The sequence below is a fragment of the Globicephala melas genome, chromosome 15, assembly GCF_963455315.2.
Source record: "Globicephala melas chromosome 15, mGloMel1.2, whole genome shotgun sequence".
Taxonomy (NCBI): Eukaryota; Metazoa; Chordata; class Mammalia; order Artiodactyla; family Delphinidae; genus Globicephala; species Globicephala melas.
Genome location: NC_083328.1, coordinates 42884532 through 42894640, shown reverse-complemented (window position 1 = coordinate 42894640; position 10109 = coordinate 42884532).

Here is a 10109-nt window from a genome sequence, read left to right as displayed (position 1 = left end):
TGCTGGCCACATCCCCTGCTCTGTGTAGGATACAGCCAGCCAGCAATCTGAGAGGAAGCTACCCTTCTGTAACAGAAAACACCCTTAACGCTCAGAATCCACGAGTGTGTCTGTGAAACAACTTCTCTGCCCTTGTGCCATATTTGGAGACCAGCTGAGAGGCTTGATAAGGAGGGGCGAGGAGTGATTTCCTGCCACGTTCTCCTGAGTTAAGTTCCTGGGGTATTTCCAGCGTGCTGGGGGAACTCAGGACACAGGGCTACAATTCCAGACTCTTTATTCTTGGCTGAGTTTCTACAACCCCGAACCTCTCTGGGCCTCAGTTCCTTAATCATGGCTGAGAGGAAAATCACTACCTAATATGGTTGTTGAGGGGATTCACGGAGAGGTGGGCCCAAGGGAGGCTTCCATGGGGGAGGGGGCTTCTTTCTGTACAAAGCTCAGACCCAGGAAGGTCACTCCCTCTGGACTGTCCCTCCCCAGCTCATGTCTATGATGGGTTCCCTGCCCACAACTGCTGCCAGATGCAGCTCAGCAAATGTCAGGGGGCCCAAATCCCAGGGGGTGAGGGAGTGGATTTGAGAAAAAGCATTCAGGAGTTGTCTGCAGGCAAAACAGTACTCCCCTCCTAAGGACACCTGCATCCAAAACCCCACACCTGGGAATACCTCATGTTACACAGCAAGGGGGCCAACGGTGCAGATGAATTAACGTTACTCATCAGCTGATCTTGCGATGAGGAGTTTCTTTTGGATAAACTGGAGGACCCAGCGTCATCACGAGGGTCCTTATAAGTGAGAGAGGGAGGTCGGGGTGGGGAGGTGTCTGAGTGAGGACCATATAGCTGGAGGAACACTGAACCCCCGTGACTGGCTCTGAAGATGGAAGAGCCCCGAGCCAAGGAATGCAAGCAGGTCCAGAAGCTGGGCAGGCAAGGAGGTGGCTCTCCTGAGTCCCCGCAGGAGACACAGCCCCGCCCACATCTTGATTTTAACCCCCAAAACAGTAAGTCAACATATCTGTGTTGTTTTAAGGCACTAAACTGGTGCTCACTCGTTACAGTCGCCATGGGAATGAGTACAAGAGTCTTCCCTTTAAAGATGCTACAATAACAGCAGCTGTGTCCAGCTCCCTCCAAACCACCCAAAAGCATCAAGGAAAATGAGCATCAGAGAATTATCTCTTTGAAGAAACAAAAGCACTAAGAACCCCAAACCGCAACATTGGAGACTAAATCACTAGCTACGGAATTCAGTGAAAATCTTTGTGTGTGTGCGTAAGGGGGGGGGGGGAAGAAGGGGAGTGAGAAAGAGGAGGTAAACAAAACAAAACACTCCTTTTTTATATAAAGAATGGAGGCTACAACTAGAATAGGGTGGACATTATCCCACTTAATATTGACTGCATATATCTCATGCATAGATGCCCAAACGGGTTATGAAGAGAAGGTCACCAAATTATTAATAGTGTCATCTCAGAGGGATGGGATTTGGAGTGATTTTTACTTTATTTGTTTTTATACTATTTGCATTTTTACATACTGAAAAAACACAACAAAACTATTTTCATAGCAGGGAGATAAAGAGGAAAGCACAAAACATGAAAGTATACATGAGAATGAGGAACTAACCATAGGAACTGATGTAAGAAAGATAACTTGGAGAGAATGTTTTAACTCCATGTAAGTAAATAGAATGGATGTTACTCTAGAAATACACACAGAATTTGTATTTTTCCTTATCTAGAAAAAAATATTTCTGACCTCAGAAGAAATAGAACATTTAACTAGACAGGTTACCAAAGAGCAATTAAGATGGTCACTAAAGACATGAGCCATCACCCAGGGTCCAGATAAGTTCTATGAAATTGGATGGAACTTTCAAATTCAAGTAACAAGTATTTTCAGTGCCATTTTATTTACTTTTTTCAAAGATTTTTTTTTTGATGTGGACCATTTTTAAAGTCTTTATTGAATTTGTTACAATATCGTTTCTGTTTTATTTTTTGGATTTTTGGCCGTGAGGCATGTGGGATCTTAGCTCCCTGACCAGGGATTGAACCCTCACCCCCTGCATTGAAAGGGGAAGTCTTAAACCACCAGGGAAGGGACCGCCAGGGAAGTCCCGTCAGTGCCATTTTAAATGCTCTAGTCAATAGAAAGAGAAAGCTTCACATGTATTTTTATTCAGTACGTATGAAAGCAGATCCTGAGAAAAGACAAGAAGAAAACAATAAAAGAATCTCCTTGTGATTATTGACGGAAATGTCATACTGGAATGTTAGCAAATACAACCCAGAAATGCATTAAGGAAAGAGTAAATCCCACCAAGTAAGGTTTCGCCTCGAAATACAAACTGGGTCCATCTTAGAAAATCAATTACCATTCACACAACTTCCTCTAAGTCAGCCTGCAGCCCGTTCCCAGGAGGCAGAGCCTGAGGCAAGGATTCCCAGCAGGTGCTTCCTAGTGGGAGGTTCCAGGAGAAGGCTGAGGGGGCCGGAGCAGGCAGGGAGCCTCTGAGGCCAATAGGGTATCCCTTGGCGTCCAGCTGGGGCTCTGGAGTGTAAATTACACCAGGCTGCCTGTCCCACTGGGAGACCAGGGCTTCTTGTCACCCTTACAGCCCAGTGTGACTGTGGGCCCCTGCCTCCCAGGCATCTCTGGGGAAAGGGCCCCTGGGGGCTGAGGGCCATTCTTGGGGTGAGGGGCAGCTGTGAGCCGTTAGCTGCCCACACTCCCACAGATGGGTCGCCCACCCCGAATGGGGATCCAGGGTTAGGGGTCTCCCCCAGCATCTCCTGCTAAGTCAAAGGGAAAAAGACATATAATCATTTCCTTAGAGGTCAAGGAAACGTTTGGTAACGTTGGTACCAAACGTTTGGTAAAGTTCAACATGTTTCTGATGTTTAAAATCAGTTGAATAGTAGACATTTGCTTCCACCACATGATAAGACTATGATAAAAATACATGCTTAATGGTGAGAAGCTAGGAACAGTCGCATAAAAGCCTGGAAGCTGACACTTCCATGGGGACGCCATGTCATGCGCCGTACTCTTGAAGAGCCCTTTAGGGCAATGCCACAGGAGAGCACTGAATTCAAACCTGTAAGACAGGAGGTGTGATTATCACGTTTTGCAGATGGACGGATTCTATGTGAAAGACAAGGAGAATCAAAACTGAACAATTATTAGAAGTAATGAGCAGTCCAGTCAGGTGCCTGGCTAGATGTTTTCTTTGCAAAATCAATAACTTTATAAAAACCAAAAGCAGTCAGAAAAAATAAAATGAAAAAAATATTCTAATTATGATAGCAATAAGAAAAGATTTTAAAACTGTGACAAAGTGAGAGAGTGGCATGGACCTATATACACTACCAAACGTAAAATAGATAGCTAGTGGGAAGCAGCCGCATAGCACAGGGAGATCAGCTCAGTGCTTTGTGACCACCTACAGGGGTGGGATAGGGAGGGAGGGAGGGAGGGAGGGAGACGCAAGAGGGAAGGGATATGGGGACATATGTATATGTATAACTGATTCACCTTGTTATAAAGCAGAAACTAACACACCATTGTAAAGCAATCATACTCCAATAAAGATGTTAAAAAAATATCATAGAATAAACAAAGTGCATCTTCCTTACGACAAAAACTTAAAATATTAAAGAGAGAAAGAAAAGGAATACTCTGACCACATGGAAAGCCATTCTGTCTTCTGGGATTTGATAACTTCATGTTATCAGCTGGAAACTTTTTTCCAGTTAATCTATATGTTACGGTTGTCTAAATAAAAACAGAAAAATCGCTTGGTTTCAACAAGATAAGGTGATTTTTATCTATGGGAAGTTCTCACCAAAAAAAGGAAGAATGAGGTAGAATAGGAAGAGTCAGATCACAAGGAGGTTCAGATACATAAATCCAGATGTACTGAAACATTGCAGCTATGAGGAGTATGTGACGCAGCGTGTGCGGTGTGAATAGACACACGGACCAGTGAAGAGAACCCTGTATGCAGATAGACCCAAATAGCACCAGACTTCAGTTTATAATAAAGATGACACTTTAAATAAATAGAGCAGAAAGATGTGGTTGTTATGTGAAATTAGGCAACTAGATGACCATCTAGGAGAACATTAAACTGGATCTCTAACTCACTCCATTCATCAAAATATACTCCAGATGTAAGAAAACACTTTAAGTAAAATGTAAAACTGTAGAACTACTGAAAACACGGAAGCATGGAAGCATCTTTTTATGGGCATGGGGTTAGAAAAGCTCTGTCTAAGCACGCTACAAATTCCAGTGCCATCCAGAACATGGGTAAGAAACTTTAATTAGAATTTTCTGGAAAGAAAGCAATACCAGAAATGCAGTCTAAAGGCACATGACAAATAGAAACAAGAAAGCACACACACACATACCACACAGGGCTGACTTTATAACCATGTATTACGTTTCAGTAAGAAAACAACAAACTCCCCATAGGAAAACAGACACCCTCCTCCCCACTCCCCTCCAAAAAGCAGTTACTGGGGTCTGGTTAAGGAATGCACTAGACTAGATCATTGATGCAAGCTTGGAAAGAAGGGCCAGGGCTGTGGGGCTGATAAGGTATAATCCCAAGACGTATTTCTTTCTTTCTTTCTTTCTTTTTATAAATTTATTTATTTATTTTTGGCTGCGTTGGGTCTTTGTTGCTGCACGCGGGCTTTCTCTAGTTGCGGCGAGTGGGGCCTACTCTTTGTTACGGTGCGCAGGCTTCTCACTGCAGTGGCTTCTCTGTTGTGGAGCATGGGCTCTAGGCGCGCGGCTTCAGTAGTTGTGGCTTGCAGGCTCTAGAGCGCAGGCTCAGTAGTTGTGGCGCACGGGCTTAGCTGCTCCGCGGCATGTGGGATCTTCCCGGACCAGGGCTTGAACCTGTGTCCTCTGCATTGGCAGGCGGATTCTTAACCACTGCGCCACCAGGGAAGTCCCCCGAGATGTATTTCTAAGTGACAAAGTTTGGACAGGACAGGACTGCACATATATGGAGATGTTTATCCTTGAAGAGAGGACTGTGGAAGGATGTCCTGGGAATGCTCGCTCCCAGCCAGGGCCTCGGAGAGGAAGCCTGGAGCTCTGAAGGAGGAAGGGAGCTGACTTCCTTGCATCTTCCTAATTCTTGCTGGAATTTCAAATCACATACATACGTTCATATCCAATTTTTAAAACTTGGTAATTTTTCAGAAAATACATAGGAAACAGATGGGCACCAGCAGCCTCCACAAGCTGCCAGTGGGACTCCGAGCTATGGGAGGAAGGAGGACCTGCAGGACTGGGGGGAGGGGGGCCCACAGATCATACAGAAGCCACTGCGGGCGGTGCCTCTGGAAAGGCCCTCCAGGTCTGTGTCCTCAGAACTTTGTCCTCTGAGCTCGCCCAGGTGAGCGCATAGTAAACTGACGCGGACCCGGGCCTGCGGACCATTTGCACGGGTGTCCCTGGGGGTGAGAGGACAGCCTTCTTGGATCACAGGTGAGAGAACACCTTCCAGGAAAGAGAGGAAATGGCCGGAAAAGCCACCAAGCCAGCGAGAGACTTGTGATGAACACGTCGGGCAGCCAGTTGGCGGCAACCTGAATGGGAGGCCGAGTGCAGCCCCTGGACATCAGACCGCCAGCCTACCTGTCGGGGCTGAGGTCCCGGGTGCCTGGCCTCACCTCTGCTCCTCACCTGTACCCATCACCCTGCAGAGGCCACCCAAAAGTGAGCTTGCATTTGAGTGGAAGGCACATCGTTGAGTCTACCGGGTTCCACTCCCATTTCTACTCCAAAGGTGGGGCCTGGTTCCGAGTCCATGCTGTTTCTGGTCCTGAATAAGGCAGGTGTCTACACTCACCTACTTCTGGGCAGCATCCACATTAGCCTTTAAAACCCAGCTCAGGGCTTCCCTGGTGGCGCAGTGGTTGAGAGTCCACCTGCCGATGCAGGGGACATGGCTTCGTGCCCCGGTCCGGGAAGATCCCACATGCCGCGGAGCGGCTGGGCCCGTGAGCCATGGCCGCTGAGCCTGCGCGTCCGGAGCTTGTGCTCCGCAACGGGAGAGGCCACAACAGTGAGAGGCCCACTTACCGCAAAAAACAAAAAACAAAGAAAAACCCAAAAAACCCAGCTCAGATCTGAGGCTCTGGGATTTCCCTGACATAATTCCTTCTCAACCTCCCCCAGACTCTAGCCACAGTTTCTTTAATTATATCTATCAAAGTCTGTTTTGATTTTCTTAACCTGTCTGTGAGCTCCTGGAAGGCAATGGTGTCTATTTTACCTCAGGATCCCGTGCTTTAGTGAGGTGCTCAGACCGCAGTGATTGGGATGGAGGCAGGGGCATGAGGAGGACCTCTGAGGGGCGTAAGAGGTCAGTGGATGCAGGTCCAGTGCAAGATGAGGAAGGAGCCCGCACCCGCGCCCGTCTCCTCTCCCTCCGTCTTCTGCCGGAAGGAAGGGACTGGGGCTCAGGGCTTGGCGAGCTGATGACATCACAGCCCTCCTTGGGAACACACCCTTGCTAAGGAGGCACCATGAGAAAGGTGCCTCTAGTGCCATGAATCCTCCTTAATAGCACACAAAAAATTCCCAAACAACCAAATCTCATCAATAGAATGGATTTAAGAACGGTGGCATCTTCACCCAGAGGGACACTCAGCACAGAGACGTAGGTGAGCCATCCACACGCGACACGGCTGAGCTCCACAGACTTGGGGCTGGGTGACAGGCTCCCACGTACCTCCACTGACCCAATCGCGGTCACCGAGTCACCGTCTGAGCTGTCCTAGTCGGGGACAACGGTGCCACGGCCTCCAGGGGATGTCCTGTTTCTCAATCTGGTTTCGTGAGTGAGTTCAGCTGAGGAAAATGCACAGGACTGTCAGGTTACAGTATGCGCCCCTTCCTCTGGGCAAATGATGCTTCAACAATAAGTAAGAGCTGTGGACCAAGAACGTCACCTGCCATGTCAGCAAACAAAGTATGTTGCCTTCAAGCCCTTAACCAGTGCGGCCACACCAGTGGTGTACCCTGAGGGGATTCAAGAGGGAGAAAAACAGGATACTGGCTCCAGGTACCTAAGATATGTATCAGAGGAATGATTTCAGTGAGCCCAGACTCTTGCATCTTCCTGTACCCAGAAAAGTGCTAAATTCATTAACCTGAGGTGTCTGGTTTTCTTGAGCAGTAATCGTTTGATGTTCCAACTACTTGGATTTTGTTGCAAAAACTCCTATATATCCGGGCTCCTCCCTTACCTCAGAGCCAACTGAGAGGCTTAGCTTAAGTCCTCAGTTTTGTCCCCCAGATAAAACAGAAGGTTGTGCATTTTATTTCAGTCGACAGAGATAACAATGCACAAAGGAAGTTACCTATTCTCCCTTCCCAGAAAGGGCTCCATCCCTCTGTCCCCCACCTCCCCGGAGTGGGTGCTGGAGTCACCGCTAGGAAAATAGTGCTGATGTCATGTGCGTACCTTATTATTTTAGCTAGCCTTTCATTATTTTTTTGTGCTTGCTTTAAATGAGCCTTTTTTTTTAAACTTCCTTCCTTGCATTTGAGTCATTTCCCAAGTTCTTTGTCTGCCTTAGCTAAGGAATTCAGTGCCCAAGATGGTTTGGGAGTCGTACTGTTTGTTCTCCAGGGACCTCTGTCCAGACAGAGGCCCCAGCTGGGCAGAAGGTTTGGGAGAAATAAAGCATAAAAACGAGTGGAGTTTGCACGAAGGTGAGACTCCACGTGGCCATCTTGACCGAATCTCCTCGGGTAGATAGAGGACCCTGCTGATAGGGAGGGAAGCCAGCTTTTCACAGCATGAAGGGTCTGTGACTCCAGGAAGATACTTCCAATCAGATCCCCCGTTTTCCAGCCACACTGCATGGGAAGTGGGTGCTCTGAGCTCACACAGCCGGGGAGGTGGGCTGGAGCTGGGAGAAGACCCGTATTCTTGCTCCAGAGAGGAGTTTTCTGTCCTGATCCACTATCCCAAGCCCCAGCATGGGTCAGAACCTTAACCTAAGACTCTTAACCTTAGCTGACGAGAGAGAGAGAGAGAGAGAGAGAGAGAGAGAGAGAGAGAGAGGGACTGGTCTCTTCCACTGTTTGCTGATGGATGAATCACCCCACCCCATTCCTGGCTTTGTCCCACTGGTCTCAGGTCCTGACAACGTGTGGCGTCCAAGCTGGCCTTCAACTTCCCTTCCCTGGGTCCCAGGTCCTCTCCTGGCCCTTGGCCATCCCAGGTTTCCCTCCTGTTAACGGGGTCCACCCCTGAGTTGGCTAAAAGTGACCCGCGGCCCACTGGTGGTGGCTGCGGCTGACATGCTGTGTGAACCGCAAGGGCATTGTGGAAATCCAAGTAGTGTTAGGCAAACCACAGCCTGTGGGCCAAATCCTGCCCTAGGCCTGCTTTGGTAGATAAAGTTATATTGGCCACGGCCATGCGCCATTGTTTACGCAATGTCTGTGGCTGCTGTGAGCTAAAGCAGGTGCAACATGGTCCGTATGGGCCAGAAAACTGAAAACACACCTACTATCCAGCCCTTTATAGGAAACGCCGGGGACCCTGATGCTAGAAGGTGAGCTATTTTGTCTTTGGAGTGTTACCAGTTAGATGGAACCTTCTGGAGACATTGTCTCCAAGGAACGGCGTCGGTGCTGACAGTTGGGTATCTTCTCCGAGGGAGGCCTTGCTGCTCACTTGTCCCCCCTGAACAGGGCTGGACTCCACCTTCCCAAGGCCTTAGGCCTGATCCTGCCGAAGACTGCAGCCTTGGAGATGGGGGACTAGCCCAGGCTTGACTCCTAAGACCTGGGGCGGCAGCGAGTGGGCCCAAGTGGGTGGGTTTGGCTTCCCTGTGGCTGGCAGGAGATGGAGTTCCTTCCATCCAGTCCTCATGCAGGGGTGGAGAAACTTGTGGTCAAGACACTGTCCTTTTTTTAAATTACACTTTCAATTTCGAGATCCTTGTGGATTAACATGGAGTTTGCAAGAAACAATACAGAGAGACCCCTCTAGTCCTCACTTGGGTCATTTCCCCCGTGACATCTTGCAGAACCAGAGGACAGTGTCACAGCCGGGATGCTGACCCCCGTGCAGTCAGGCGCCAAGCGTTTGCAGCATCACAAGGACACTTCCTGCTGTCCCTTCACAACCCCTCCCTCACCTTGATCTCGGGAGCCAGTAATCTGTTCCTCATTGCTCACCTTTATCATTTAAAGATTATTCTATACATGGGATCTCACAGCATGTTAACGGTGGGACTGGCTTTTTCCACACAGCATAATCTCTGGAGATTGATGTATGTGTGTCAACAGTTCTTACCTTGTTACTGCAAAGTATTACTCATGGTATTGCTGGACCAAAGCTTATCTAACCATTCATTTGTTGAAGGATATTTGGATTGTTAGCAGTTGGGCTATTATAAATCAGTCTGCCATAGACGTGTGTACAGGTTATTGTGTGAACGTGGAATTAATACAGCAGAGTCTCAGAGGCGCCTGACTCAGAGAGAGTGAAGGACTCTGGTGTGGATGTCCTTTCCTGATGGTCTCCACTGACCTGTGGTTCAATTGGTCGAAAAGGAAAACAGAGCATCCCTAGTGGGTGCCACCCATGTGTCTCCACTCCCCCCGCCCGCAAGTCTAGGTGAGAATCCTGCCTCCTCCATCACTCCTGCCTCCCCCATCACCTGCCTCCTCCATCACCTGCCTCCTCCATCACCCTGCTTCCTCCATCACCCCTGCCTCCTCCATCATCCTGCCTCCTCCATCACCCTGCTTCCTCCATCATCCTTCTTCCTCCATCACCCTGCCTCCCCCATCACCTGCCTCCTCCATCACCTGCCTCCCCCAACACCCTGCTTCCTCCATCACCCCTGCCTCCTCCATCACCCTGCTTCCTCCATCACTCCTGCCTGTTTCCTCATCCCTATAGGTGTGATCGTGGCCAGGGCAGCCTGGGTCTCAGAGGGTTGCTCTTACTCATTTCAGCATTTGGTTCTTGCAGGTTAGTGAGAAGAGTAATGAAGCAAAGTGAGGAGAGCACTCTCTGAACCCTGGTTTCCCCAGATATGGCTCTGCCAGGATG